This window comes from Meles meles, chromosome 5 (assembly GCF_922984935.1).
Source record: "Meles meles chromosome 5, mMelMel3.1 paternal haplotype, whole genome shotgun sequence".
Taxonomy (NCBI): domain Eukaryota; kingdom Metazoa; phylum Chordata; class Mammalia; order Carnivora; family Mustelidae; genus Meles; species Meles meles.
Genome location: NC_060070.1, coordinates 89,696,969 through 89,705,812, shown reverse-complemented (window position 1 = coordinate 89,705,812; position 8,844 = coordinate 89,696,969).

Sequence of the window (8,844 nt, the reverse complement as noted above, 5' to 3'; positions counted from 1 at the left end):
ACCAGGGGTACCTGCAGAGAAACCCTGCCCCATTTGCCTGCGGAGACATTGGTTTAGGAAAGGAGGGCCCTGAGATGGGGTAGGATAAGAACTTGCAATTTGGAAAGAAACTGTGTGTTATTACTTAAAGGGAACAGATACTAATTTGCCAATTATGGCCCCATAATGCTGTGTTGGTTCTCAATCTCCAGTAGTAAAAATATTGCTATTTACAAGCTCAGAGGTTTTTTGTTGTTGTTGTTGTTGTTGTTTTTGTTTTTTTAAGATTATTTATTTATTTATTTGACAGAGAGGGACACAGCGAGAGAGGGGAATACTAGCAGGGGGAGTGGGAGAGGGAGAAGCAGGCTTCCCACAGAGCAGGGAGCCCAATATGAGGCTCCATCCCAGGACCCTGGGATCATGACCAAGCCAAAGGCAGATGCTTAACAACTGAGCCACCCAGGCGCCCAAGCTCAGAGGTTCTGAAAGAGGACAGGCTGAGTTTCATGGCTTATGTGTAAAATCAGACTTAATGCTCTCAACAGCCCCGGAAGGCAGTCTGTATCATCCCTTGTTTCATGTGGGGGAACTGAGACTCACAGAAATAATGGTTAAGGGTCTTGCCTGAGGTCAGACAGCCCATGAGGGGAAAGCCAGGGTTTAAATCCAGGCCTTCTTACCCCAGAGACCAGACATTTGACCTCTAAACTGTGTTTCCTCTAAGTCAGTCCTTTATTCATTTAACAAATATTTGTTGAGCATTTACCAGATGCCAGGTGCTGTTTCGGGTACTGGAATATGGCCCAGAACAAAACAAATGAAAATCCTTGCCCTCACAGAGCTTGAGAGTGTTGGACAACATAAAGGTAAGTGATGTATCTATCTATCTATCCATCTATCCATCTAGCTCTCTTGTCTATTTGCTGGTGTTAAGTGCTAAGGAGAAAAGGCAGGTTAGCGGTACAGAAGTGTCAAGGGGTTGGGTGGTATTTTTATAGAGTGGCCAGGGAAGGACTTTGAAAAGCAGACAACTGAGAAAAGATCTGAAGGTTATGAGGGAAATATGCTTTGTAAAGAGAAAGTGGTCCAAGGGGAGGAAGAACAGGTGCAAAGGCCCTGAGGTGGGATCATTCCTTGTGTTTTTGAGGCGCAAGTAGATACCTATGTGGCTGGAGAGTCCTAGGAGATAAGGTCAGAGATAAATAAGGGCTAGAAAGATAGGACCTTATGGACTTGTCAAGGACCTTGACTTCTTCTCTGAATGAGATGGGAAGCCATTGTCTTTGAACAGATGAAACACATGGTCTGATTTATATTTTTACAGGATCACCCAGGCTGCTTGGTTGAGAAGAGGCCAAAGGTGGGAAAGACGAGAAGCAGAGGGACCAGTTATAAGCCTGTGAAAGTAATGAGAAATCCCTGGAGCCCCTGGAAAAATCCCTGAGCTAAACCAGCATTGGAAGATGTATGGATCACTTTCTCAGTTCCCATCTTGGATGCTTAGCAGAGGCCACAGGTGTTTATGTTTGGGGCAGCATGAAAACTCTAGACCATTCTCAGGACAGTGGAAGGCTGGGGTCAGGGTCATCTAGAGGTTGAAAGTGAGGAACCTGGGAACTTCAGGAACTACTGGAACCCTGCCCCAAGTGGGTTGGGTGGCGGTGATGGAAAGGGAGGATACCCTTCCACGGTCTGCCCAGAGAATAGAAGTCAGGTCAGTTTGGAGTATCTGGGGCTTCGGGGCTCTCTGCCCAGGGAATTCTGAGCTACACAGGGCCCCACGAGTAAGCGGCCAAACATTTAGGTCTTCCTGGATGGTCATGGTATCTACCTGTTGTCCAGGCATAATTACTACTCGTTCCCCTTGCATTCTCCAGAGCGCTCTGGGGTACCCACCGTAAACTAGCTGGTTCTCCTACCTAATAGGTTTGCTACTGAAAGCATTTACCCCGAGATTATTTTTTCAGGTGTTTTTTCCAGGGTTGTCAAGCACAGAGTGGTAGGAGTAGTGCCTGAGTCCACAAAGAAAAGGCGGTGATCGCTGATACATGGCGGACCCACATTATTCATTGTCATCCCACAAACACACAATGGTTCCATGCAAAGAGGTCACTTCCTTCTTTTATTTGATCAACACTTATCAAGGGCTCCTGTGTGCCAGGTGCGGTAGGAAATGGCAAGAACACAGAGAGGCACGAGGTGCAGTCTGGCCGGGGCGTCCTGTCTTCATCTTCAGCGGGGCCTTGGGCACACACTAGTGCAGTCTTCATGCAGGTCTCACATGGGCAGGGATCACTGGCCTTGGTTTGCAATTAGGACCTATGGCTCAGGAAGGTGAAGTCAGGTGTAAAGATCACACAAGGTTGTAAGTCCAGGTTCTCGGAGAATAGTTCTTATCTCCAGGGCGGCACCCAGCCAGCTCTGATGAAAGCCTGTGTAAAGCTGTGAAGGTGGGTGTCCCTCTCCTCCTTCCCGGTCACAGCTGCAGTGAGGGGCTTGGAACAACCAAGGCAGAACAAAAGGTCTTGGGGGAGGCAAGTGACCAGGAGGGATCCTTTCAGGGCCTTATTTCCCCTGTGGGAAGTATTTCCTCCTTGAGGACAGGTTTCTTCTTCTTCTTCTTCTTTTTTTAAAGATTTATTTATTTATTTAATATTTTCTTTATTTATTTGAGAAAGAGAGTGAAAGAGCACAACCAGGGGGAATAGCAGAGGGAAAGGGGGAAGCAGGCTTCCTGCCAAGCAGGGAGCCTGATGTGGGGCTCGATCCCAGGACCCTGGAATCATGACCCCAGCCAAAAGCAGATGCTTAACTGACTGAGCCACCCAGGTGCCCCAAGATTTATTTATTAGAGACAGGGAGAGAGCGAGCAAGCTGGGGAGAGGGGCAGAGGGAAAAAAAGAGGGGAGAAGTAGTCTCCTTGCTGAGCATGGAGTCTGTTGTAGGGCTGGATCCTGCAGCCCTGAGATCATCACCTGGGCCAGAATCAAGGGTAGGACACTCTAGAGTAGGACACTCAACTGACTGAGCCACCCAGGCACCCAGAGGACTGGAAACACGGCACAGATATTTTGGCTGTCCTGTATAACTCAGGATTGGTTGGGGGTGGGGAGGGTGGAAATAAATCCATGTTCACAAGCCCATCTCAGCCTTGATTCACTGTATGATCTTGGTCAAATCACTAAGCATATCTGGGCCTCTGTGCTTCCTTCTGAGTTATTGTCCAGTATAGTCAAAGGGATGGAAACGAGAAGAGGAGACAAGACTGGCTCCCGTGAGGGTGAAGATGAACAATGTCATGAAAATTTCCTGACTCTGAGTGTTGGTGGGAGGTGGGACAGAGGTGGACCCAGCTGGTCCTTTCTGAAGAGGTGACCCCTGGCTCCCAACACACCCACATACCCTTTTTCCTTTGATACTTGGGAGAGCACTCTGGGTCCTCCCTTGGACTGATAACTGACAGCTTCCTTTTCCACGGCTCCTCTCCAGCCCTCACCCCTGCCCTCCATCCCTGGAGGCCCTCTGAGCTAGCTCTGGCTATTTATGGCACCTTCTGGGGGCCTGGTTCCTGGCTGGTCCCTGGTTCTCCTTTCCAAGTCCTACCAGTTTCCCCTGCTGGCCCCAGAGTGTAACAGCTAATCTGGGGATCAGGTGCCGGGAGCTTGGCTGGGACTTCTGCAGCTGCCACTCTACTCTTTAGGGCAGGCATTCCCCAACCCCCCGTTCACATTTGGGTAAGTTTCTATCCCTTTGCCCCTCCTGCAGAGGAGGAGTCAGAGAAATAAGGCATCTAGTTCAAGGTCACAGCAGGAGTCTGTGGGTTGCTGGAGTTTGAACCCAGGTCTGTCAGCCTTCAAGTTCTAGGCTTTTCCAACTGTGTTATGCCACCTGGAATTCAGTAACAGGGAGCACTGACATTAACACAGCCCTTCGTGGGGGCCTGACACTGGTCTCAGCAGGTCATGTCAGTTAGTCCATTTACTCTTCACGAGGATGTTGGGGTAGGTATTAATAATACCTATTTACTCCTCATGAGGATGTTGGGGGTAGGTATTAATTAATAGTAATCATTCTCATTTTATTAGTGAGGAATTTGAGACCAGAGAGCTTAAGTGACTTGGCCAAGGTCATGCAGCTAGTGAGAACAGAGCTGTGGGCTGCCAGAGTCATGCTATGGGACCTTCACCATTCGGTTCCTACTGCTACCAGGACCCCCGAGGCCAGGCTCCGAGGAAGGAGGGACAAGAAGGGCTCTAGGGGAAGAAGGCGTTCTTCAGGGACCTTGGCTCTAGAAGCAATCAGTATGTGAGGAGTGCATGTGCAGAGGCATGTATGTCCGTGTGGTGTGTATGTGTAGAGGGTACAGGGATAGAGACAAAGCAGCTGGGGAGTAGGGATGGAAACCGAAAAAGGAATGCTCCCAATCTGTCCCCGCAGGCCCCAGCCCCATTCTCTCTGGGATGGCAGGGGCTGGAAGGAGCTGTATCAGGCCCAAGAGAAGCTGCAACCTGCCTCTCCCAGTCCCATTTCCCAGGGTCGTTTCAGAAAACATTCGGATGTTCTGGAGGTGGCCGAGGAGTAGGGGACAGGGTCAGGCACAGCTGTTCCTTGGGTCCCAGCCTGATCCCGCGCTGCCCTCACTAGGAAGGAAGTAGAGGCCAGGAGGAGCCTAGTGGAAAATAGAAGCCTCACCAGGGGAAGGTTTAAATTCTCACTTTGTGAAAGAAGACACCTCGGGAGTGCGCTGATGGAGTGGGTGCTTTATGTGCAGGGACAGCTGGGACCCCAACAGCGCGTTGCCCCAGAGACCCAGCCAGGGCGTGCCTATCCCTCGGTCACTACTGAGACGAGGTACACAAACAACGGGCCGCAGGCACCATACAACCCCCTGGTGGCCAGAAGCCTGTGCCCTCCAGCAACCGCTCTGTTGACATAAACACGGGTGTCCAGAGCTTTGGCCAGGCAGGGGGTGGGGAAGGGGCCCCAGGGTCTCCCAAAGGTCTAAGGCTGAGATCAGGGAAGGCACTAGGCTCACAGCGTGGGCCAAGGTTTTCAATATCCTCCTGTGCAGAACACAACGCTCGGGTTGCCAGGCAGAATGTGCTGTCCCCTGGGGAAAAGGGTGACATGGGAACTTAGTCACGGCGGTCCTCCATTCCAGCAGCCACTCCCGGCACTGCCCGGCTCCTGCGGCGGGCGTTTTGAGTCTTTGAAGAAAGTGAGCTGATAAGAATCATGCACAAGAAGGTGACTAATAGTGTTCTTTGAAAGAGGTGTTTGCGGGGCCAAAGAACCTACTAGGAGAAAGAGATAAACTGAATCAGCTTTTGAAAGGAGAATTCCAGCGCTTAGAACAGTCAGTGTGTGGAACAGGTGCAGGTGGAGAGGACAGGGGTTTCCTGGGTGCTCCTGTGGGCTGGGGGATCTTGGAGCTATAGACAGTTAGAGGGACGGATGAGGCTGAAAAGATAGCACTGAGGCAACCATTATGGCAGAGAGCCTGTCCTGGTTTGCACACTAGCAGAATGTGCCGAAGTTGGGTGAGGGTCCTTGAGAGCTTGCGAGGAGAGAAGGGGCTTCAAGGGACTCTTCTGAGCATGAAAGAGGGAGGTCTGGATCTGAGGGGGTCCTGACCAGAGCCAGTCTTTGTGTGGGTCAGTAACTTGCCTGCCACTAAAGGGGATTAGCAATCAGTCCTTAAAACAAGAGGGCCTTGTCCTTGTTTTCCAGAACTACAAGAAGGAGAAGGACTCTGAAACTCAGCTTGGGGTGCCGGGGAATTCCAGGGGATTGGATGGATGTGGCTACCACAAAGGAAGACTTTGGAGCCCTGGCCCAGGCCTGGCAACACTCTGGGGGCCTTCAACTTCCTTCCACCAGGGCATCATGTCTACCTGCCCATGGGGAGGAAGGGCTGGGGATGCCTGCACTCTGCTCCCTCCCAGCCCAGTGGACCAAAACTTTGTCCACTCTCAGTCTCCCCACCTCACCTTGCCTCTGTGTGGCTCAACTCTGCAGACTTGGCAAAGGGAGGAAGGATGCAGGGTTCCAGGGAGGGAAGGAGGGACTAAGATCCAGCAGAAAGAGACGTACCACCTACTGGGGGTGCTATGTTATCTGCTGCAGCTCCCAGCCTCTGTACACACTGGTGTGGGGAGCACTGCACAGCCTTTGCGGAGCTCATCTCCCCCTCCCTGCCACTCTCCACCCAGTGAATCATAGTCACATGCCATGTACTCGCTCAGAGGCAAATGGAAAACTACTACAGAAAGACAGAGAAGCACACACACATGACTGCGGTGGTGGGATCCCAGGACACATGTCGTAAAGATAGGAGGCATCTCTGACTCCACTCAGGCACAGCTCTAGGTAACTCCAGATACCTAGGAGGGGCCCAGGGCAGTGCGTGTTCCAGGTGTGGTTAAGAACCAGTGGGGTAAGGACAAGGGCTTCAGGCAGATTGGGAGATTAAAGGCTCCCACCCAGGAACCAAAGAGCAGTGCAAAAGGGAGTTTTTCTTTTCTTTTCTTTTTTTAAAAGATTTTATTTATTCATCCATTTGAGAAAGAGAGAGTGAGAGAGGGAAAATGCTCGCAGGCATGAGCGTGTGATGGGGGAGAGGCAGAGGGAGAGAGACAAGCAGACTCCTCACTGATCACAGAGCCCAACTTGGGGCTCAGTCTCATGACCTTGAGATCATGAACTGAGCTGAAATCAAGAGTCAGGCATTTAACCGACCGAACCACCAGGTACTCCTACAGAAGGGAATTTTAACGATGACTCTGGGGACAGAGGATGAGAGTTTGTGGTTGGAATCCTGCCCTTTCTGGCTGTTTCTGTTCAAAGCCAGGAAGCCCCTTGGTTTGGCTCATCCCTATCAGGCAGTCTTGTTATTCCGGGGCTTGGGAAACTGCCCAAATCAAGCTTTGTTCTAGGGCCAAGTGTCCAGAACTGGAGGTATCTGGATGCCTGGGTCTGTGGATCAGCTTGCACTGGGGAGGGCAAAGTCCATGCAGTGGGCTTGGGTAGACTCTCCTCTTCTTAGAGCATCAGTTAAACTTCTAGAATTAGCTGGCGACACCAATAAAATTCGGAGCAGCTATTTATACTACCTCTGTGAGATGATGACGACAACAACAATGGCAAATAACTCTGGGGTGTTGACTCGTCTAAGGTCACCCGGTAACAGTGGAGCAGGGACGAGAACCAGTGCAGTGCGGTGGATCTGAGCCCACCCTCGATCGGTATTTATGGATTATGCTTCTACGTTTAAACAGCTACACATATAAATGAAGTTATAAATTCAACTGAAAGCAGTTTTAGAAAATTTGATTGAGGTGAAGACAAAATCCACCTGAACTTGCAACATAAAAAGCGACTCATTTTCTGCATGTGACACTGGTCAGGCTGGCCGCCAGATCTGGGGACCTCACTCTCCTGGCTCTTAGGAAGGGAGGGAGATACAGCTGGGGGTCTTGGAGAAAGGTGGGTCTCCATCAAGGGGCCTCTGGGTTCCCCTCCTAGAACAGCTAACAGACGTTAAGCACTTCCTCTGTGCCAGACCTCATTTTACTCATTATCTCATCTCTTCCCAACAATTCTAGGGGATGGGGGAGGGCCCATGGCACAGATGAGAAAAATGAAGCACGGGCAGTGAAGTCAGTTGCACTGGGTTCCCAGGTAGTAAATGACAGTCTGTACCAAGCCCAGGCTGACTCTTCTCCAGAGCCAGAACTGCAAACCACTGACTGTACTGTATGGCCTTCCTTCCCCAAGATGTTCTGATTCCATCTCACAGAGGCAGATGATGTGGGTCTGGAGCAGGGCTGGAGTCCAGGCCTTTAACAACTGCCCCAGGAGGTCAGTGGGCCACACTTGGAGAACCAGGCTGGTACCTGTCTCAACCAGGCTGAACATTAGAACCACTTGAGAAGTTTCAAGAAGTTTCAAGAACAAACACAGGCTTTTTCAATGGCTCCAGACTCGTCTGCAGGTGTTGGTGGGGTACTGGTCAGCATTTTCTTTTAATGGGACTAAGTGTTCATTTTTTCCAGCCCATAAAGATACCTGAAGACCTGCTCTGTGCTGTGGGATGCGGAGGTGGGGGTCCCTGGCCTGCCTGGCTGGGCAGAATATCCTTTTAGATTCAGGGAGGATGCAGAGTCCTTCCTTCTTATCCTCCTTTGTTGAGCTCCAGAAAAAGCCAGTCTCCTTGAATGATGATCTCCTTCTGGCTTCTCCCCGTCTGGTCCTTGGCCCCCACCTGCGAGGTCAGAGCTGGTTCTTCAGCCAGAACTCAGCTCACAAGAAGTACAGGTTGTGGAAGTGAAAAGAGCCCCGAGAGACCAGCCGTACCTGGAGCTCTCAAATTTTAGTGAGAGCTCACACAAGTGCTGGGAGCTCAATCCAAAGATGCCTGGATTCCACCCCAAAATTCTGTTTCTTAAGTCACAGGTGGGGTCTGAGGAACATGCGTTTGTAATAACCTCCCCAGTGGCTCTGTTGGCAGTGGTTCCCAGCTGGGCTGCTGGAGGCCCTGGGGAGTTGTGAGAACACTGATGGCCAACTCCATCCCCAGAGAGTGGTCAGTATTTTTAAAAGCTCCTGGGCAGGGTGTCTGGGCCTTCTAGCGGACCTCCTTTGGGATCTGGGGGTGGGCAGCCCCAGGGGCAGTCACTGCTACCCTTGCTACCACCAGGGCCTTGAAACAAGAGGAGAAGAAAACAATAGGAGAGAAGAAACTAAAATAAAGAAGCCAACGAGAAGATGCAGAAAGAGAGAAGTCTGAAATCACTTAGCAGCACTGAGGTGTTCATTCTTTTTCTCAATGTTTTCTCTTATTGTAATAGTCTTTAATGGATT